Source organism: Sphaeramia orbicularis, chromosome 4, assembly GCF_902148855.1.
Source record: "Sphaeramia orbicularis chromosome 4, fSphaOr1.1, whole genome shotgun sequence".
In the NCBI taxonomy this organism is placed as follows: domain Eukaryota; kingdom Metazoa; phylum Chordata; class Actinopteri; order Kurtiformes; family Apogonidae; genus Sphaeramia; species Sphaeramia orbicularis.
In genome coordinates, this window is record NC_043960.1 from 40,001,588 (window position 1) to 40,025,440 (window position 23,853).

At 40.4% G+C, this 23,853-nt stretch overlaps 1 pseudogene; it reads left to right on the plus strand.

Moving 5' to 3' along the window:
* The first annotated feature begins 2,304 nt into the window (after positions 1-2,304).
* On the plus strand, positions 2,305-2,404 carry LOC115418723 (uncharacterized; annotated as a pseudogene).
* The last annotated feature ends 21,449 nt before the right edge of the window (positions 2,405-23,853 follow it).

Below are 23,853 nucleotides of genomic sequence, written 5' to 3' on the forward strand. Positions count from 1 at the left end.
GTCGTTTCACTTGGCGGAGGTAAAAAATTAATACAAAAAAACCAAAAAACAAACAAAAAAAAAACAAAAACGGTGCTTTTCTCCCATGTTGTTCTTCATTTGGAAGAGAAAGTTGATAGCTGATATGGTGTGTGATCCTGCTGTGGTGTCTGGATCTTCACCGCAGACTCTCATGAGGTAAAGTCACAAGTGCCTCTTTGTTCTAGTGCTAATGTAGATCCAACAAAAAAAAAAAAGACTTTGTACTTCACTGAATCAAAAGGTGATGAATCCATAATTAACAGTGAACATTTTTGAAAGGTGCACTTGTTTTCAAGAGACAAGACGGAAGAGGTTCTGGGGTGACACGGTTAAGGGCAACGCAATCCATGGAGGGAGGACGGCGGAAAGCTGTGAACTTCAACACTGGAGAGCCCTGTTGATCTTCTGTTTGACACTGAAAGTCAATACTGTTGACCTATCCATGTTGACTTTTTACATTTTGTGGCATTTATCCTGCTGCTGATAGAGGATCATTTAGAAAAGATTCACCCTATTGGTCATATCACAGCAGGGACAAACAGCTGCTGGATGACATGTGCTATGGTTTTATGTTGCTTGTGCTCTTCTTCAAGCTTAGAAACATTTAGATCAGGGTCTAAACTTAGCTCAGTTATTTTATTCCCAAAAAATGCCATTCTGAGGGGGCACTTTCTAATTTTTTTTTTTTTTTTTAGTTTAGTTTATTTCGAATACGCAAAAAGAAAAAAGTTATCTTACTTAGTCGTTAGAAATAAAACAGGTAGTAAGAAGTCATGGAAAACAAAACAAAAACAAAACTTATACATATACATACTTACAATTATTTATACATTAATTTTTTCTTCTTCTTTAGTTGATTTACATCGGAGTGTGGCTAGTAGCAGTGAACATGTCTAACTGGCTAGTATTTGCTGCAGGTACATACAGTTTTATTTTGTGCTTTGACACATTTCTATGGAGTTACAGAATAAATCATATGGCACAACTAAGTCACGTGAATGAATTTTTTAAAAAAAAGTTCACCTTTTCAAAAATCAGCAATGTCATTTGTATAATTTTCACATGCCTTTGGATCATGATGGAATAACAGATAATCGGTGCTATATGGGACCGGTAATACCTCTTTTCCACTGCCATTATTACCCCACTTAGGCTATGTTCAGACTGCAACCAAATGTGGCCCAAATCCGATTTTTTACTGCTATTTGAACTGTATCTGACCTGTTAAAGACAGTTTGAACAGCACAAATCTGATTTTTTCAAATCTGACCCAGGCCACTTTCATATGTGGTCCTAAAGCCGATACATATCGGATATTTTGCAATGTGACGTCAGTCTGAACGGCCAGGTCGCATTTATCTGTCAATACAGCCCAACTGCAACACGCTTGCGAACAGATATAGGTCAGATATAGGTCATGAGTGTCTTGTTGTTAGGGTGTTACGGAGAGGCGGTCACAGATATATTTATTAAACATTCTTCTTGTCATTCAAATATTATGAATGAAGTCTGCGTCAGTGAAGCCGCTAACATCACTATCCCACCACTCCTGACTCCAACTCTGCATCCAAATACTCCGTTGTACAGACGTAACAGCCATTACACCACAAAAGGCCAGAGCAAAAAACCTGGCTCTCCTCTTTTTTAATCTTCTACTTAAAATTATTTGACTGTAATGGTGCTGACTTCGGTTGTAAAGAAACTTTATCAGTGCCACACACACACCGATACGAGACGCCTCCATATTTACTTCGATAAACACAGTGCGTGCTACGTGGTCACGTATTATGTCAGGACCTCTTTTGGGTCACTTCAGAGTTGGATTCAGTACATACTGAAAACTGATACAAGTTGTATTTAATTTGTAATATGAACGAGCACACAAAAAAATCAGAATTCACAAAAATATCCGAAATGTTCATTAAGACCTGCTGTCTGAACGTAGCCTTAGTTGATTCAACATCCCACATGTCACCACCACCATGACACATAACACATTGACGCAGTGAAGATTCTGGCTTGACCAATCTGTGACCTATATGATTTTACGTCATGATTATTGTAGAAGATGGTAAACACCAAAAAAAAAAAAAAAATGCCATCCCATGTTGAGTTGATACCTTTATGTAGAAAAGCACCATTAGTTTTGTGTGACAGAGCTGGAAAGTCTGGATACTGTCGGTGGAGACATAATTCATGTTGACTTCAATGGTTTTCTCTTGGAAGTTCTGAGAAAATAAGGATTTTTCACCCAACTCTACCAAAACTTTCATTGACTCATGAAGTGTATTTGTGGGCTCTTCAGTTTTAATGACGCCAAGAGGATTAGCATGGCCCCTGTACAAGGATGACACACAAAATTCATTATTATTATTATTATTATTATTATTATTATTATTATCATTGTTATTATTATTATCAATAATTTCCCCCTGGGATTAATTAAGTATTCTGATTCTGAAATGCACCTTTTACACGTTATCTTCTGAACAGGATGAATCACGAGTGGGTTTCAGAATCCAGTACTAGAGTAAAATTTGTTTTGATGAGAACAAAATGTGACATATACAGTGTGAGTAAGATACATTAAAAAATCACCAAGGTAAATTAGGCTGGCTCTGAAAGCACTTGTTGACATTTAAATATTTTCCACCGCCAAGTGTGTAAAGCGCTGCACCGCGTCTTTCTGTCAGTGCTCCACATACCACCAGCTTTGACAGCGCTGCCTCTTCTCACCTCTGACTGTGTGCATTTACCAAACACTGGCCTGGGACTGATTAGCCTCCCTCCCTCCTCTTTGACTGTCTCTGTATATGTCTGCTGATGTTGTTTAGAGGAGTACAGACCACTTCAAATTGTCCTCTGTGTGGAATGAAAACGCCAGCAATCAGGGGGAGTGCTGCAGTGCATTCTTACATGTCACTTTTTAGCCAAACACACAAGCAGAGCTCTTATTCTCTGTCTCCGCGTGGAGTTTGCAGTGTGGGCAGAGGGTGATGAATACAATGGAGAGAAAATAGAGGAGAGGAGAGAGGGGGAGTGGGGATGGAGGAGAGTGCGTGGGTGAGCAGATAGGACTGGAGATGAGGGGGAGGGGGCAGGTTAAGTTGGTGCCTACACAGGGCTCTATCCCACAGGCTCTCCTGTCTCCCACGCTTGGCCCCTCTAACCTGGCCTAGCTTCTGTTTAATGTCTGGTTCTGTCACACCTCAGCCCACTCCCTAGAGATTTGCACGTCTGTGGAGTAAAGTACATTTCAAACTAGTTCTCCAAGGGAAAAAAAGAACACTAGAGAAGCCTTCAGTGTGGATTTTTTTTTTGGGCCTTTCATCTCCTGAGCAGCTTCTGCTCAGCTTCTTTGGCTCTATTTCACGTGTGATTCCTGAGCTGCCTTTACTTATGCAGGACTTGCTTTTGCTAACATCATTTTGACTCATTTCTTGTAATCATCCTTACCATATTAGAACATTTGGAAATAGTCCATCATGCTGTAGCAATGTGATGTTTTATATATTAAGTAAATAGAAAAAAAAAAAATGTTTTTTTTAAAGGTCAAAAGGCCTCATCAGACGAGTCACTGGGGTTTTAGTCAGTGGACCTTTTGCATTTATAAGGTTTTTAATTTATTTTATTTTGTATGAAAAGAAGCTAAAAAAGAGGTCTCTTATTTCTTCATGAATGAACACATACACATATTTCATCTTACCAGGTACTCCAACTTCCTCCCACCATCCAAAGACATAATAATAATAATAATGGATTGGATTTATATAGCGCTTTTCTAGACACCCAAAGCGCTTTACATTATTAACCCATTATTCATTCACTCTCACATTCACACTCTGGTGGTGGTAAACTACATTTATAGCCACAGCTGCCCTGGGACAGACAGAAGCGTGACTGCCAATTTGTGCCTACGGCCCCTCTGACCACCACCAAACATTCATACACTGGAGGCAGGGAGGGTGAAATGTCTTGCCCAAGGACACAATGGACTGACTTGGACAGAGCGGGATTCGAACCACCAACCCTTTGGTTATTGGACGACCTGCTCTACCACCTGAGCCACAGCCGCCCTATGCACTGATAAGTTCATTGGTCAACTTAAAACTGCCCATAGGTGTGAATGTGAGACTGATTGGTTGCTCATCTCTATATGTCAGTCCTGCAATGAACTGGTACCCCGCCTTCGCCCATGGGTAATTGGGATAGGCTCCAACACAGCACCACCCACGACCCCTATGAGGATAATGGTACTTATACAGTGTATTTTCTACACCGTCATGGTGCCCAAAGTGCTTTACAGAGCCTCACATTCACCCATTCACGCACACACTCAATTTAGGGTTCAGTGTCTTACCCGAAGACACGTTGACATGTGGACAGTCGGAGCCAGGATTCGAACCACCAACCCTTCAACCACTGAATGACCCGCTTTACCAACTGAGCCACAGCCGCCCAACCAGGCGTCAACGCTGTAAGCTCGGACTTTGTATTTACTAAAATGCTTTAATTACAATGTACTTAAATAATATAAGTTTTATTCCATTACTATAAAATGTTAAGTATATTTTACTAATTTGTAGACATAGTCGAAAGTATGAAAAAGTTTGAATTGAATGGATTTAAATCACTAAGTTTAGTCATGACCATACCTTTTTATCTCTGCATTGCATTGTGGGTATTGGGCATGTTGTTGAAAATGTGTTATTTTTATGTGCAGGGGTTCAGTCGGGTTGTGGTGTTAGTGTTATTTAGGCTCAATGTGTGTATGGCAATGTTTATTGGCCTTTTTGTGTTTGTTTTTGTATTTTTGTAGAACTGCACCATGAGTGAGAGCCATAGGCCGAACAATCGGTTTACTGTTCAGCCATAATTGATTTTGAGGTATATAATTCTTAAAGTATTGCCAAATTTAAAGCATTTCCTAATCAGGCAAATTGCCTTGAGCTAACTTCCATCCACGCTCCAATATATAAAGTTGAATAATCATACAAAACCATTTATACTGCAAGAGATTTTAATTTAACTCAACTTGAAATATCTAATGAACTGATGATATTAAGTCTAATGATTATACAAATCAATTGACATTGCAACAAATTCAAATTAAATTAACTTGGTATTTAGTGTGTTGTACTTCAAATAGCAATTCCATTCAAATCAAGCATTTAAGTTTAATCCACTCAAGTTTTCATTACTCATTACTTACATTTTTTAAGGCAACGAGTTACCTCAGATTTTTTAAATAAACTCAACTTATCCGGTCTTACAGTGAAGAATAACCCGGGTTCAGAAGCTGAATGAATGAATGTTATATCAGTAAAATGTATTGGCATTTAGAAGTGAGATAGTAGACTGCAGTGAAGTGAAGGTCCAGACTAGTGTTGGATGATCAGATCCATCTCCACACTTTGTTAACAGTGTTCCAGTGCCGTAGATACAAAAGGTCTGGCACCCTCCACTGTTGTTCTGCTAAAAGTTATCTGGGTTGTTTTGCTTGTCCTTGGGCAGTGCTGAATGCAGGTAGTACATTTGCAAAGCTTTGTCAGGAAACAACTTGTTTGGTGGAACACGTGCACACAACGAAGCACGTGGCATTAAAATGACTAAATCTTTACAAAAACAGTGTGTCTTTTTCAAAACTTTCCATCATCAGGATGTAGCTGGACCTTGGACATTATTATTTGATGTACTGTGAAGGACCTTCAAAGTGATGATGCACAGACAACGGAAAGAAGAAGAACGACTGCGTGAAGGACATATTGACCCATATTCTGATCGAGAACATCCAGAGAATTATAGGTTCCAAACACTCCTGTGATGGCTGCTAAAAATGCAAAAGACCCTCTTCAGAGGCAGTGTTTTTGGCTGCTTGGTCTGATTTTAATTCTGGTTCATTTCAATATTGCAGGTGATGCAAACGGGTTTTAACTCTGGATACCACCTTCCAGAAAACAGAAAAAAGAAGAACAAGAAAAGCAGGAAGAACAAGAGGACATCTTTTCTCTGTTGCTGTAGAATTTCTAAGGTAACATGAGCATAGCAATTCTTATTTTTAGTTGATTATACACAAATGAGAACATAGTTATGAATATTTGATTCCATTTCTGCAATTAGATCCCCCTAAATTTTACATATTGATCCAAAATACCTAAAGTTATAGCCTGCAAGGAGGAGGTAGGTGGATTCACACCAGTAATAAATGTGTTAACATGAAGATATCAGTGTATTAGAACTAAGTACTGGAACCACTTTCATAAATGTCCCAAAAGTTAACTGGTTGTCAAATAATAAATCGTATAAGTGAAAAAGCTACTAATAAGCTAATGCCAGTGATTAAACGATGTGGATGAAAATGTTATTGGAATATTACAGTAACTCATAAAGACCAAAATATTCACTGGTGACCAAAAGCATCTACTGATGTAAATGTTTAATACATGTTGATCCACTAATCCTATCAATGCATGTAAATAACTGGTGTAAAATGCAGTTTGTCATCTTTTAATGGTTATCAGATATGACCCATTTGGACTTTCAGAGGCTCTGTAGTGAACATGGAAACACTGTCATCTTCTACAACATTGATTCACCAATAAAACCCATGGAGTTTGCTCAGTGACAGTGGATGGAGACACTTGGTTAATGTCCAGTTATTGATATCTTTACTGAAAAAGTCACTTTTTCTTCAGTTTATAATAACCCTCAACATTAATCTAAGCTTTTATGAACATCTGCATGATCAAATATAGGAAAATACCTAATTTTCACTTAAACGTGCTTAATAGAGAGCATGATAATAGAATAAATGATTATCAATCCCAAAGAAAAGTTTAAAAAATTGAAAATGAGTTACATAGGAACTACCATAAAAAGTACCAGCTTTAACATACTTTACATCAGGGGTGTCAAACTCATTTTCTTTCAGGGGCCACATTCAGCCCAATTTAATCTTAAGTGGGCCGGACCAGTAAAATGATAGCATGATAGCCAATAAATAATGGCAACTTCAAATTGTTTTAGTGCAAAAAATAACATTCAATTATGCCAGTATTTACATTTATAAACTATCCAAACAAAAAGGATGTGAATTACCTGGGAAAAAAAAGGAATTTGTTAAGAAATATAAGTACAATTGTATCAGTATTATGCCTTGACTTACCATTTATACATATACATTATAGGTCAGATCTACAAAGGCACAAAACATTTAGTAACAGGCAGAATATTGTTGAAATTGCACTTAATTTTCTTCAGACATTTCAGGTTGTTCATATTTGTTCAAGTTATTCACATTTTAAAGGATAGTTTATTAATGTAAACATTTTCATAATTTAATTTTTTTGCAGTAAATCAAAGAGAAAAAATTGGTGTTGTCATTATTTATAGATTATTATGATGTTATTTTTGAGTTTGATGCCCTAACTTGCACTTTGCAAATTCATCTCACGGGCCAGATTGGAACCTTCGGAGGGCCGGCTTTGGCCCCCGGGGCCACATGTTTGACATCTGTGCTTTACATGACAAATGGTTAAAAAAAAAAAAAAAAAAGTAGTACATTTACATAGTATTGCTTCTGTCTTACGTTTGTGTCCTCTTTGCTATTACGTTCACTGTTAGCTTCTGTGTCACTGTAAGCAAGGACACTTTGTTGAAGTGTTTGCACTGCAGCTGCCAAACTGCAGTCTACTCTGGTTCACATGTCAAGTCTTGCTTTACTTCCTCGTGGGGAATGCTTGCCAGCACAGGATTTTCAGTTTGAGCCGTAGTTTCTCTTCTGTCTGCTGATTGTTTGCTTGTGTTGGCCAGGAAACAGGTAATGCTTTATCAACTGCTCATCTACATAATCACTGAGATGCTCAGATCCACATGAGGGCTGGATGAGCAGATTAATAGTATTGACAAATCCTAATTAGCGTCATGTTGAATCAAATGATTAATGTGAACAGTCGTTAAGGAGGCAGTGTGTGTCTAAATAGACCCAGGGGCTAGATAATACAGTAATAGCCTATGACTCACACTAGCACTGTTTTAATAGGAAATAGAAAGAGACAGCAAGAAAGAGAGGTGAATGACAGAAAAAGAGAGAGATAAGGGTAGAAAGAAAGAAAGAAAGAAAGAAAGAGAGTGAAATGACAGAGTGTGTTGTGCTGCTCTACTGCTGTCTGCCTGCCTGCCTGCCTGCCTGCCTGGCTCCCCCCAATGTTTTTACACCTCGAGTTTTAAGCAGCGATGGGATTAGTTTGTAGGATTGTTGGCTTGCATTGTGTGCTGAGAGGATAGGCAGTGAAATCCCTTTTTCAACCACCACTACTTATCCTTGTCCCTGTGTTGTCTCTTTCAAACAGAAGCGCTTCGCTCTACATGCATGTAATCTAGGTGACAAGAAAGAATGAAAAGAGAATTGAATGTGGATGAAGGGAGCAAAAATGGGACAGCTGACAGGGAAAAGAATGTGGAAGTTAGAGCAATAGATTCAAGACTGAAAAAGGATGGGAAAAGCGGCACAAATGCGAGTAGACTTTTGTGGTCCTTCAGGTAGGTATGGGCCCCCTTCGTCCTTTGGAAAGTGGGGGTGCAGGGCTATAACATGAGCGCTGTGCATTTATGTCTGACATCAGCACGTGAATAATTCATCTTCAACTTCATGCCTGAATTATTGATGTCTTAAAGAATACAGAAACAGGCAGCAGAAAACAGCAGTCTAGAGGGAGGGAGCATGATGCAAGATGGAGAAAAGAATTATGATTTCATCATTATTTTCAGTTTTATTCCAAGGAGAGACATTCAGCAAATGAAAAATGTGACACTTAATCAGATAAAAAAAAAAGATTACCGGAGTGAAAACAAAACTGTTTAATATATGTTTTAATATATTTTCTATTTGTTGGCTCGGGGTTTTTAATTTACAAAACAGTAATATTTTAGATGCAATAGCAGTGCACAAGAAATTACTAATATAATACAGTAGTTTTTGGAGTTAGTATGAAAGAAACTTGATGTTTTTTGTTTACATGTTTTGCACCAACATGTATGGAGTTGCACTCGATGACCTCTGTTAGGTGGATGGATGGTTAACGGGTAGCTTGATAAATGATTAATGATTAAGTGCTGGTAAAAGCCAATCATTTCCCATATTCTAGCAAACAAAGAGGCCTCCTATGTCTTTTGTTTACTTTGTTATCCTCTTTCTGCAGAACCCAGATTGATATTTGTGTGCTTACGTACAGCTCTCTGTGGGTGTGACTGCGCGTACGTGAATGCGTGTATATGTGGTGACTGCTCAAGAAGGCACAGGGCCCAGACACTTGGAATCATTTAGTGAGAATTCTGAATGTGGGAGGAGAGGAATGTGCGCCCAGATAAAAGAGAGAAAAGTGAAAGAAAAACAGGGCAAAGAGAGGGGGTGGAGAGTGTGAGAGATAGACACAGATATAGACAGGGAGAGGGCAGGGAGAGTGTGGCAGAGGTGGGGTGGAGATGATGGGATGGGGGGGGGGGTGCACAGTGCCACCTGAGACACAAGCATTTGGAGTGGTGGAAGAAAAGCTCCCGCCGAAAAGATGGGGGTGAAAATGAGGGTACGGGCACAGAAACAAAACACAAAAAAGGGAGGTAGAGCGCAAAAGACAGCGAGAGATCTAGAGCAAATGACAGACAGTGGGAGCAGCAGAGAAAGAATAGAAGAAAAAGGCTCGGAGAAAAAAGTACAAGCTGCCCACTCCTTACCTACTGTTCTCCATTAAGCTGATTTTTTCAAATGGCTCTTGCAGGTCTCGCTTAGGGGGAACATCTATTCCTATCACAATGCTGCCTACACACACCTCGCAGTGACAGGAAGAGCGGGAGAGAGAGAAAAGAGGGGGGCCACAAGTATAAATGAACAACGACTTAACAAGAAAGAATAGTGGAAGCAAGAAAGGAATATAGATGTCCACGGCGGTATGTATGACTGAAGGTACAAGCCAGAGTATATAGCATGTTATATTTTTTCTTTTTATTGGTATTATACAAGAAAATATACATGCTGGAAGCTTATTTTCTTTCTGCCATGCTGTTCTCAGTGACTCAGTGTTGGAAAAAAAAAACAAAAAAACAATTACCATTCGGTTTCTCCACTCTCTAAATCAGACACACCACTTTTTTTTTTTTTTTTTTTCTTTCAAATCCAGTCTTCTTTGTTTTAATATCCGTGTATACAAACTGTTGTAACCTCTTTTCCTCCTCTCTGTATATCTGTCTTTATTTTTTTGCTGTACACAAATATATCCTCCCACATTCCCTCCTCATGTTTCCGGTCTGTCTTCCCTGGTCTGTGCCAAAGCTAACAGCCTAGTGTGAGCATCCCTTACTGGTGTGTGTGTTTGTGTGTGTGTGTGTATGCAGATCTGTAGGTGTGTCTTTGGGTGTGTACATATGTGTGTCTGCAGGACAGCAAAATCCTATCTAATGCAAATGACATCACAGCTGTCTGAGGACGTTTGGACAGCTTGTGGCAGCCTGAAGAATGGATGCCAAAATATTAACTGCCAAGAGCTTAGCTTAAGTAAAACTCCAAGCCTTCAACTAAAATTACATTTTTGAATCAGAGCTGCTGAAATGGTCTAGTTTGTTTTTTTTTTTCCCTTTCATTTCTTTTTTTTTTTTTTTCCTTATTAATGAAAGAGCTTAAGCATAGCTATGGAGTAAGCATTTCTTTAGGTGCTGCCTTTATGGCTGAAAAGGCAAAGGATTTGATGAAAAGTGTCTATCCATGCAAATCTGCAATTGGCCTCCTGACCCAGCTGATGAGCTATGTAGTTTAGTTGGAGGGAGTATACACTGAAAACAACACCAAATCAGCAACCATTGTTCACTATTGACAAGGACCAATCCCTTGCTAGCCCCCTGCCTGCAGGTCAAGATGATTGCCATCCAAAATCAATCCCAGGGAGTAACGCATGCATCTGTACAGCCATTCCTCTATCTTCAAGGGAATAATATACGCAGGCAATGAATTAAAACATTTAATGACGAATCAGAACTCAATTGATGGACGTAAGGCGTTATTGACCAGCCAGGGTCATGGAATGAACCAGGCCAAACTAACCCTCATAGCTCCTGGCAACAAGGCGGGCACATTCAATCTCACTTGACCCACTCAGTTTTGACCCTTGAACCCTGGCAGCACTGCCCCTGTGTGAACTCTCACCCCCAGGGATCAATAGCTCTTGACCATCACCTCAGGCCTTTTTGCCACGGTGCTGAGGGCAAAGGAGAGTCTGCACAGGGTGGTGGAGTGGGGTGGAGGCTGGTATAGAAGCAGCTGACCTGAAAGGACAAAGCATAAGCAATTTAATCCCCCCCACCCCACCCCACCCCCTCTAAATTCCCCTTTAAACATTTCAACTGTAAAGGTGGATTTTAGTCTTTAGAACACCCGACTAGAAATCTGAGCTCAGTGAACAGAATCTTCTCAAGCTCTCCCAATCTATTTATGTTATACATGGATACCCCTTTCTTCACTTCAAACTAGGTTTCCTCATTTTGATCCTTAGTTATTGTGGTTTTGTTGTGAAGTTTAACAAGTCAGATCACTAATCCTCTTACGCTACTAGCAGCAGCATCTGAAAGTTGAGCTGCCCCACATTCTAATCAGTAAGGTAAAGTTCTTTGATCTCTAGTTGGAAAAGCCACAGTTTCTGCTTTAGAGATGATATTGTGTATAGAAGCGGCTTTACGGCCTAAAAACCCTTCTAGCATGTGCTTTGCTGTTGCCCCCAAGTCTGGTATTAGTCCACTTACAAAAACAGCCTTTATAATCCTTATTCCCATATGACAATTCCCACCTTCATTCCAATGTAAGGCTTTGAAACTCTATGTTCCACACACATATGACCATACTGGAAAAAATGCACACAATAACAAAATACATTGTGGGTCTCAGTGGGTGTCAGAGTAATATGCTGGGGGAGCTGTAACAGCAGTGAGTCATCAGCAACAAAACACCACAGAACACTGGATGCATTGTGCCTACAATTGTGCCAGACAAACAAACACGTACGTACACAACACAAGATCGCAATAAACATACTACCAGTCACGTGTTGTAAAGTTTTCCGTGAGACAGAAATAATACAACCTTTTCTTACAGTAAGATGTGTTATTATGTAATTGTAAGTTACAAGCAAAGGAGCAGCACATGTGAAGGATACGAATGAACACAGTTTCTGATGCTAAAGGACTCTCATTCAAGACAGAAACAAAAGATGTAGTTTGGGTTGAGAAGTAGCATGGGGTCAAGAGAAAACCTATCTGACAGGTAGAGCTCATTTTTGCAGCTGAGGTAATGTCTTAAAGTTGTATTCACAGTAAGTATAGGGAGATATATCCATCATCTGACATGTCATTTCATTCTAGTGAAATACCTGGTAGTAACAATGCAAGAAATTAAATGCGCTATTGAGTAAATATGATGAATATCCTTGAATTTTAGCATCGGTGGAAACATTTCATGCAATGAAAGTACAGAAGTTAACAAAATATACAACAGTTAGTCAGTTTTAGATATTTTAATGCATATATGTTGCATACTATGCCTTTAATTTATCGACTGACTGAAAGATTCTACTATATTAAACTGTATTTTATCAGAATCCAAATACTTAATTAATCCCAGGGGGAAATTATTAGGTGTTACAGTCACTCCATTCAAGTATAACAAAAAGAAGCAGGAAAGAAATTATCAATACAACAGAAAAAGAAAAAATATATAAATGTATACATATTTCAAATATACAAATATACACACACACACACACACATACATACATACATACATATATATATATATATATATATATATATATATATATATATATATATATATATATACACACACACACACACACACATGCAATTAACCCATCTGCAGTGCAGAATGACTCTAAACATCTCTGCCAATGCATTTCAGGCAGTTTGTCCATGTAGAGTTACCGTCGCACATGTGCAAATGGGCAGTTGATCCGGCAGTGACAAGCAGCCGAACCAACCAATAAAGATAGAAGATGCTAAACAGCATGTTGGCCCTCTGGATGGAAATATGACTACAAGAAAAACCAGAGACAGAACAATCGACAGACATAAAGTATTATACACACTTTCCAGGAAGGAGTTTTCTTTTCACCGAAGCACTTCCAGCTTAAAATACCACATTAATGCAAAGTATACGTTAAGCCTCATTCACAAAGCTTCTTACAAATGATGGGTTCATACGAATCTCCCAGTTCGTACAAGTTGTGGAGTTTGTAGACATTCTAGACATTCGTGGAGGGAGCAGTAGTTTCTTATGGTCGTCTTATGAAGTCAGTACAGCTGCCATTCAAAACGCAAGAGCATCTTGAGGCCTCCATGAGAAAATGATGTGATCTTGTGTCGTACGAACAACGTACAGTTGTCACGGTCTTCGTAAGGGTGCCTTGGGACCTTCTTTCATAAGATCTACGGCCACTTCACAAATTATTTTGCCGTAAGGTGAATGTATATCAGCCCTATGTGAAACTCATGGTGCTCTCAAGTCAATGGTAGGAAGATTTTATGCTGTTTCAGGATATTTAGATTGGTATATAAACAGTGGTTGTGTACTAAAAGTCCCATGTCGTGATCTTCGTATTCAAGATGGTAATAATGCCCACAATACTGAGACTTCTACAGCTACAAGATGAAGAAGAGGAAGATCCAGTGTTTTGGTCCAACAGCAACAACTGTGGACTGTGCATTATCTCTGCAGACTTGGTGTTGTTTCAAGTTTATTTTTCTGTTAATAAAACCCTTTATGTCCTTCTGCACTGTGCGTTTGAGTCCAGTCATTCATTCCGTCTTGAAAATTTGTATTCGACCCCCTCAAAGAACCCCACGAATGCCACACAAATTATGCACTACCACCTATAGAAACACCTTATGTCCACCTTAAGAACACCATGTGAATCTCTGTGCGTTCGTTCGTGTGAATGTCGTAAGGGACCCCTAATAACAACGTAATGTGTTCTTCTGATCTACTTGCGGCCACCGCAGGAACATGTGGGTTCTGAAAAGGCCTTCTGATCCACGAATGTCATGCGTTGTTCTTTGGTTGTTTCTAAGGCATTCGTCAGTGCGCACTGTGAAAGGGGGTTTCGTACCGCGTTCGTGGAAAATCTTGGACAAGATCACTCACCTGGCTACGAACTTAGGAACAGTCCACAAACACTCCATTCTTATAAATCCACACTGAGAGGGTTGTACGAAATGGTCCATAAATCGTTTGCACGGTGTTCGTAGCCATTTGTAATGGCATTTGTGACTGAGGCTTTAGACGGGGATTCTGCTAACACTTGGGCTAATGCATTGCCCAGCTTCCAACAAACATGTTAAGTGTATGTATATATATATATATATATATATATATATATATATATATATATATATATATATTCCCTTCTTTCTTGAGTTGAGTTCTTGAGTTTGTTCATGCAAAATGAAACGCGATTTATATAGATAAAAAATGAATAGTATTTAATTGTGATTAATCGAAATTAATCCACAGCAACCCTGTGATTAATCTGACAGACAGACAGACAGACAGACAGATAGATAGATAGATAGATAGATAGATAGATAGATAGATAGATAGATAGATAGATAGATAGATAGATAGATAGATAGATAGATCTGAAATACATATATATGCCAAATATAGGACTACATATTTAAACACTCTAGTAAGACACAAATATACGCAAGAAGTACAATATGTACTAGACAATATATTATCAATATGATAACCAAAGAAATATACATAATAAGTGTGCAGAAACATTGTTGTTAAGTGTATTTTAGATGTGTTGGAATGTGAAACACATATTTGCTATTTTTATTATTTTCGAAGAGGAAACTTAACTTGACGAAAACCGCATAAAGTTTGTGCAGCATAAATACCCAACACCATACTGCAGCAGCCAACGCTTATTGTGAGAGACAGGTGCTTCGGTCGAGCTCTAAATTTATTCATCCCAGAATGTTCCCAGTACAAGAATATAACTTGTGTGTGTGTGTTTGTGCAAATGATCAAGTGTGTCTGTTTGTTCTCTCATTTCCCATTTCTCATATCTCATGTCTGTGGTTTCACAGACAGCAGGGCCCATCTCACGAGAGCTGAGGCATGACTCAGACCTACGCAGACTTGTGGCTGGCGGCTGTGACTCAGAAAGGAAGGGAAAGGGAGGGGAGAGGAGAGGAGAAGGAAAGGGAAGGAGTCAATGGGGGGAGGGATACCGAGAAGTGGAGGGTGTCAGAGATGGGATGTCTTTTACCCACTCATCCAGGGCAGCAGAGATGAGCAGCTGGCCATGAATACATGAGTGGCAGCATCACTCAACACGCAATACACACATGCATACACACAGGCTGATACACATGCAGACACACAGGAGCAGCTGAAAATAGCAAAACAGAGGCCTTCCACAACATCTGCTAATTATCTGGCAGAAAGCAGGCCTGGGCCCAGGATCAGAGTAGTCCCAGCTGTGGGTCTGGACTAGAGGATGGCACTGATAGAAATAGAAAGTGAGAGGAGAAAAAGAGAGAGCTTGGTGAGAAAAATTGTCAATAACAGACAAAGGGCTTTTGCAACAGGCAAACTGGCTCCCAGTGCGACAGCTGCATAGATCAGTCTGTCATAAACACATAGATTTATTTTATCCATATGTGCTGCAGAGAAACTACCGGGGCCTCAGCCTTCCAACAGCATTGGCAGGAATCACAATATCCTTGACAGTCAGTCAGTTTGCCCACCTTCTCTCTGTCTCCATCCCTCTCTCCCTCCCTTTGGTCTCCTCTGCACTCAGAAAAAGAAAGACAAACTCATTTCCATACAAATGGAGTGAGAGCCTGCAGCCCAGGGACCCAGTGGAATTGCAAATATTTCATCTTTGCCTGGGAGCCTTGCGCTATTACTCCTTGGCCATTATCCTCTTTCTTTCATTCTTTCTTTTCTTTCACTTTCTTTCTCTTCTTTTCATATCCTCCTGTCTACCTTATACCCTCACCCATGCCAATGTTGACCCTTTTACTTTTTATCTATCATTTGCTTTTCCAAATCACATAGATCACAAAAACACGCTCCCTTATCTTCCCAGCATTAAAAGTATCCACTCCTTTTGCTTGACTACTATCTGCGTATAGTCATAAATAACTGAACAACAAAGCCAAAGTCAATTTAGGCTTCACATTCCATGTCTGCAGTGAAGTTAAACTCAGTTTCCAAGCAACTTCTGTCATGACTTTAAACTACAAAAACCTCAGCCAGAAAGCAACTGCTGCCTCTCTGTTTGAGCTCCCACTTCTGTCTTTCTATCCTGCAACATCCCTCCATCTTCACCTCCTTCATAGCATCTGCCCAGTGCCCACATTCTTGAGCACACATGGTGTCCAGCAGCTGCCAGGTCAGCATAGGTGCAGGAGCACAGATTGGCTGGCGTTGGCCTCCTACCCAGGCAACCTGCCAGTTGTGGACACAGAGACAGAAGGGAGGCACTGCAGAGGGTAGAGGATTTAACAGACTTCATACAACACAGTGTGTTGGCTGCATTCTCTAATTCTACTATTACTGATCAAGGAAAGCATGTGGAGATAAATTTATATTCTATATATGGATGATAATTGCCAGATGAGTTTTTGGTTTGCAGAAGTGGAATTATTCAATTAACACTAAAATATTTTAATGTAGCATGTAAGCGAACACAGATAATATTGACAGAGGCACTGAACCTGCAAATCTCCGAAGCATTTTGTTTCGCTTTTCTACCAGAGCTTGCCAAATTTTTAACCATTAAGCATACAAAACTTCTCCTCGCTATGTAGTACTTTTTCCTCTTACTACATTTTACTCTCAAGAGGCAGGCCCAGGTTAGGAAAGTGGGAGTCCTTTACATGCATGATTTTACTAGTATACAAAGAAAAGCAGAGGGAGGACACGCTAGGCCCCAGATGGACAGTGTGTAATGTTGTTAGCTATAGTTAGCCAATTTAGTCACACTGCCAGCAGCTCTCATTACATGATCTAATTCTCCCTCTCTATCTCTCTTCCCCTCCCATTTCTCCAGCAGCACACACACACTCCCACACAGGCTAGAGAGGATGGAGGGAGTGCCAGGAGGTGAAAGACAGACAGACAGACAAGTGTGTGTGTGTTAGTGAGCGGTGGGTGGAGGTGCCGAAGCTGCAGCAGCACCAGGAAGCGATCAGGAGGTTATGTAGGGCCTCACTCAGGAACCTCTGGCTTTCCAAGAAGAGAAAAGCATCAAAATTGAATGAAGATATTAATAATTCAGCATCAGATTTCTCCAAGAAAACAGGTTTTTGAAACGATAAAGCAAAAATCAATGCAGCCTCTCTTCTCTCTGTTTTTCTCCCGTCTCTTCATGCATGCACGGTGGAGAAAGGAAGAAGGGGGGTGGAGAGGATCAGTGCATGTGGCAATATGCCTCTTTGTTTGCACCCCATGTGTGGGAGCTTCTGTCGGCGTGCTTCTGTGTGTGTTGTAGTCGGGTGGACGTCAGCATCGTGCCCAGCAGCCTGGACTGTTACTCAGAAAATTCCCCCGAGGCTGGGCAGCGCTGCTTCAGCCTCAGCACCTCCAGACTGGGTCAGAAGAGGAGAGACACCACACGGAGGGAGGTGCAAATCTCTGAGGGCCTGAGGAAAAAATAGGAAAAAAATATGCACACACACACACAGAGGCATCACATGTACGCATACACTCTTCTGAGCACGCACACCCACATACTTAACAAAAGTCCTTGCTGTGAGACAAATAGGCTGCTCATGCTTTTGAACAAAGGCGGCGTGGTCGTGTGTCCAATGTGAGGTTGGTGTGTTGAGTCACCCGGCGTACAGCATGGGCTAATTATCACCTCTGTATGAAGCTGTTTGCAGAGGAGACACCAGCAGGTACAAACCCAGGACGTGCATCAGTGACAACCTGTTTGTGTACGAGCGTGTTCATGTCAGAATGTCAGACACGCCACTGCGTCTCTGTTTGGTGTCGTCTTTTTTTATACATCTCCTACGTCTCTTACGACACTGCCTCTCCCACTTAACCCACAGAGACCTAAATGTAAAAATAATACTAAAATCTCTCATCTCTCTCTCCCATTTTTTTTTTTCCTCCTTCAGTGGTCTTGTCAGTTTTCCCTCCACAGTAATTTTAAGTTGGGGAGTTGTGTTTGCAGCAAGGCTGTGTGGGCAGGGGAGTTTACTAATGTTTTTAGAAACACTTGACTCGCAAGGTTAGATGGTTCGGACATTTTTGGCTCTGACGTTATGAGGAGGAGGAAATGTAAATCAGAAACACTAATTGGAGGATAGTTTTTTAAACAGCTTTCTTTAATGAAACATACTTTATTTTCCTCTGAAAAATGTCAGAGAAACAACAATACAATCCAACCTAATGTTTAGTCTGTCCATTCAATGGGTTTACTCAAACCATAGTGACTCAGTGATTAGAACCTGGTAAAAGCACAACTTGCCAAAAATTTTGCATTCCCCGTTCTTTTGTGTTTTATTGTTTACAGGAGGGGTGCGAGATATTTTCCTGGAGCGTTTTTTACTATACTGCTTAAAATCCCCTTCACACCCCAATTACAACCAATTAATTAAATGCTGTTAACACAAAAATAAAAAATTTTAGTCATCTGTGGAACGGACAGGACTGAAAAAACACCATCCAATCATTTTGAGCGCCCAATCAAAATGATTGAACAGTGATATGTCTATCAAACTCAACTGCCATTTGTCCCTCCCCCCTCTGCGGGTACCCCTCTTCGTGCATCAATCGTGCATTCTCAGAAGCTTGGAGCACTTGTACAGGAAACAAAGCCAGAGCCAGAGCCTGGCTATGTTAGCTATATTAGGATGGAAAGTTCACCGGCAAACTGTTTTGTCAGTAACATAAATCAGTAGGAAATGTAACGTTAGCCAGACAGGTATGAACTGGGGCTGTTCTTTAAGAGCTGGGGTGTTAGAGGAGACTGAATGAGGTATGCATGGAGCTGGGGCCGAAGCCAGGGCCGGAGCCAGAGCCGGGGCCATACGGTGCTGGAGCTGGCAAATTGTTGCTGTGCAGCGCTTGTGAACCCTCAGGAACATGTATTGCGCGTGCCAGTACTCTGGAGGCGTGGCTTCAGGGGGATGTCTGAAAAAAGGGGTTTGGACTTTTGAACTGAGTATTTTCAAAACGTAGCTTGCTCAAACTGTTTTTCTAAGATCTCATACCCCACCTTTAACTGCGATGGCCGACAAGGGCCAAACACGTTGCAAAGGCCCAATGCATCTCAGTTAGAGAAAACAGCTGCAAGTACAGAAACGATGCAAATTCACAAACTCAAACACACAAAAAACGCTGCATAACCATCATTACAACAGAAGTGCTCCAAACCTGCAGCCAGCCAGTGTTTAGAGACAACAGACTAGTGTAAAATATAATCAAATAAAAGTCACATGACCGTGCAACGCCTTAACTTCAATTTGTTCCCTCTGTAGTTTGAAACACTGTCAGTCAGCTGTTCTCCATCTCTCTCCCTCTCTATCCTGTGTGTCTCTGCATTGAGCTGTTATGCTGACAGTGCCCCCTACAGGTTTGGAGCACTTCTGTTGTAGTGACTGGTTATGCAGGGTTTTTTGTTTGCAGATGTTTTCTTGGTTTGAATCATTTTGTGCTTGGCATCGTTTCTCTATTTGCAGAGAATTTGATGATTATGCATGTGTTTTTGTGTCTTGCGGTACATTTTTTCATTTGTACCATGTTCCTCTTTTTGCACCTCATTTAGACTTGTGTTTGAGTTTGTGAATTTGCATCATTTCTGTACTTGCAGCTGTTTTCTCTAACTGAGACATATTGGGCCGTTGCAATGTGTTTGGCCCTTGTCGGCCACCGTATTTAAGCCTTTAATAACGACAATCCCTCTGATGCACTTTACAGCATTCAAATTACTGTGACTCCTGGACTGTCCACAAAATTCAAATGACATTGGACAGCTTAGATCCTGGGCTTTCCAACACTATATAACACTTTACAGCGACAATGTAGGACTATTGCCATGTTTCCACTAGTGGAACCGGTGGAACAGAATAACAATAACTCCCCCCCCAGGACAACTTCCTTCCCCCCTGGTCAACTATCCTCCCGGACAGAAGAAGGTAGATATTACATCCAAATTATATTATATCAATTAAAATGTATATTACATATATAAAGACATGTACCTCCCAAAAAATAACAAATAAAAGGCCCTTTTAGTCCACTGGGGTATGATCCTGACGACAAGTAGTTGTGTACTTCCTGAATCTTCTCAGAAAAAGACAGTGCACTACAGCCCGATGCCATGATGGAGCGGGGGGGGGACTTGTCCGGGGGGTGGGGGGTTATTCTGTTACACCAGCTCAACTCGACTCGGGTACCAGGTACTATTCCTGGAGACTGTTTCCATTACAAGATACTACTGACTTTAGAGTACCCGGATGTCATAGCGATGCTGCGCATAACTTCTGTGACGTCTGCTCAGAGAGTTGCTGATAAACTCACTCATTGCGTGTCGTCCCTTCAAGCGCAAACGGAATCTTTTCATCGTCCACCAAGGACAGAAATGTCTGAACCTCCTCGACCGACCATGGTGTCGTTTTGCGGGCTGTCATCATGGATTAGCCTACTGCTATATTTATTGTAAACTTCTGAATCTTTTATTTTTTTTAAATGACATGTCATGCATTGATGACGTGATGATGCAGCGACAACTCTCTGACCAATCAGTGGTCTGCAGTGTTTACACATCACATTTTAGTATCTCTTCACCCATGAATCTCGGCCGAACAAGTCCTAGAAAAGTAGTGCTGGGTACCAGATTCCTGGTTCTTTCACTTAATGGAAATGCAAAAAGGCTGAGTCGAGTCGAGTTGGTACTACGTAGTGGAAACGCAGCATATTACAAGTGGAAAGGAACTGTTTCAGAGACTTCCACACAGGCTAAAAAAAACACCTGGTAATAAAAAAATATGAAACCATAATATGGATGCTGAATGTTCAAGACTAAAAAAGCATGTTTGAGCAGATGTAAAATAGTTTATTTTTGCAATCTCAAAAAGTTTTGTTATGGACATTTACAGTTGTTTCTGATAATAAATATTCTAAAAACTTCAAGTCCATTTTTTTCTTTTCTACTAAAACAAGCATTTATTATTTAAAATAATGATAATGAATGGCCAGATACTGAAAGTCAAGTTCTTGCTGAAAACAATGGTGCAAAAGAATTGGCAAAACATATATTTTCTGACATTTTTTTTGAAAAGAAAACATGAAGACACCTAGGCAGCCTGTTTTTTAATTTCAGTCTTAACCCTTTATTGGGCAAGTGACTATTTTTGATCATTTCCGGAAACACCAAATATGGGGCCAGTCCCATGAGGTCAAGAAGCATGTTGGTTTCCATAACACTATACAGTGATTCAGAGAGTTTATAGATATTTTGAAGCTGTAAATAATGAATATGAGTGATTTTTGTCAGTTTATGACCTGATAACAGTTGTTTCATTGCATGTGTTTACTTTTTAGCAAGTACTGCTCAGATGTTTTATGGCAAGAGGAGGGAGACTAACACACTAACTTTGAATTTTTAATTTCAGAGTATTTCACTGAGTGCCCTATAAATAGAATAGAATAAAATAGGTTAATAGAAAATGTAGGTATTAAAGATTCACTTGCTTATCTCAGACATTTTTCTCTGTAAAGTAGTGCTTTTAAAGCATAACAGCATTATTCAACTGAGCTTTCTTTTATCCTTTGAATTGAAAAGTTTCTGTGATTAAAGAAGAATAAAGAGGAAAGCGTTTGATCTTGCAAACAACTACCTAAGACCGGTTTGTGTTTTTTCTTTTTTTCTTTAATTTATGTACTCTATATGGTGTGTGTCCTTATTTGGTAAAACACATCCTCCTTCAGGAGATAAGAAGCAAAGCAAACTAACTTCCTGTGATTGTTGAGGACAGGGATGAAGCCTTGTGTGTTTGTGTGTGGGTGGCACATCTGGCACTGGAAGCTAATAATCTGTATGTGTGTGTGATGCCCTGTTCCCTCTATTGGTGTGTATCTATACTTTGTGTAGATATGTATTTGTGTATATTTGTTTGCTCTGATGTATGTGTGAATGTTCCTACGCATGCACACTGAAAGTTTGTGCATGCTTCTTTTTGCGCATTCGTTCCAACTGTGTTTGGCGTGTTGTAAGAGATGGAGGAGGTTCTGCTCCTCTGACACAGCCACTGTGTCATGCAGACATATCCAGACTAGAAGAAATCATTACACTATGTTCTCTGTAATAAATTAGTGGGTTGAGGTAACCCAAGGCAAGGTAATACAAGGTTAATAATGCACTGTTATTCCCCACTGGCAGAAATAAACAATCTCCTCTGTTTATTTGCCTTCGCTACACTCCCACGAGAAGCCAGAAACAGCAGGACAGAGGCGTAGAAAGAGGGAAATGGAGGGAAAAAAAGATAGCGGGATGAGAGTGAGAAAGATAGATGACAAATAGATGATGTTCGATTCCCACTCTGACACCCACCTACCCCTCCTGCCGTGTCCTTCGTTTCACTGCCGAGGAAAATTAAAACAGGTCGACCCACGTTTTTTCCCCTCATTCGCTCGTCTTTTTTTCCTTCCTCCACATAGGGTCATCTCTCTCTGTTTATCTGTCTTCCTTTCTCTCTCTTCCTCCCACTCTCCTGGTCATTGCACGGGTCAGGATGGGAGTCAAGACAGGCTCTAGGATGAACCCCCACTATCTGTCATTCATCACATCCCACAATTGACAGCTGCCTCTACCCACTCACACTTTCACCTCTGCATTTCTCATGGAAACTGTTACATGCACTGATGTAGAAATGTGTCTCTTTCCTCTATCCAACGTTAACACCATGGCATTTGTGCGTAAATAGTATTGACCTGTATCATAAATTGAATGTCGTGCCATTGCTCTGATAAACTTATCCATTTGATTGAAGATAAAATCACTGATCAAATGAAACAAACAAAAACTTCCATTTGAGTGCAACAGTTTGTCGAGTTATTTATCTTGTGTGTATTTGCAAAACAGTAAACTGTCTGTTAGCTTGTCTCCTTGGTTACTATACAGAGCAAAAGTGTGTCTTTAATGCAACACACAAACACACTCTGCGTCTGGTTGAGCATGTGGAGGTGAGAGCCGACTTTCACCAACATCTACATACTGTAGTTCCTAACTGAAAACCACTGGTAATTAAAGAGATGAGGAGCTTCTGCTGTGATAACACATGTTTTACAAAGAAAGAAAGAAACAAAGAAAGAAAGAAAGAACAAACATGCACGGTATTGTGCGTGACTTGTGTGAGAACAGTCTGATTCTTCATGATCATGCAGCGACACAAGGGCCAGAGCAGGGATGGTTACCAAACTTGTCACGTTTTATTGCGAGAGATGGTGTTCCTTCTTCGTGACAGTTCTCCCCGCAGTGACATTCAGGCCCCCACAGCCATCATCTGATGATCTCACTGGTGACACACAAACTCATACATACACAGTCACCTGCACAGTCATGACCTCAATGCTCTTCCTGGATAGAATTATTCTCAGAATCATGTTTACGTTAAGCAGAAATATGGTATACACGAGGAGCCCACATACACAAACACGCATAGGCTAGGCACCCCACCCCCACTCCCACCCCCACCCCCATCCCAAACCGGGCTACCTCTCTGGACTCATCATTGCACATGCACCCCCTG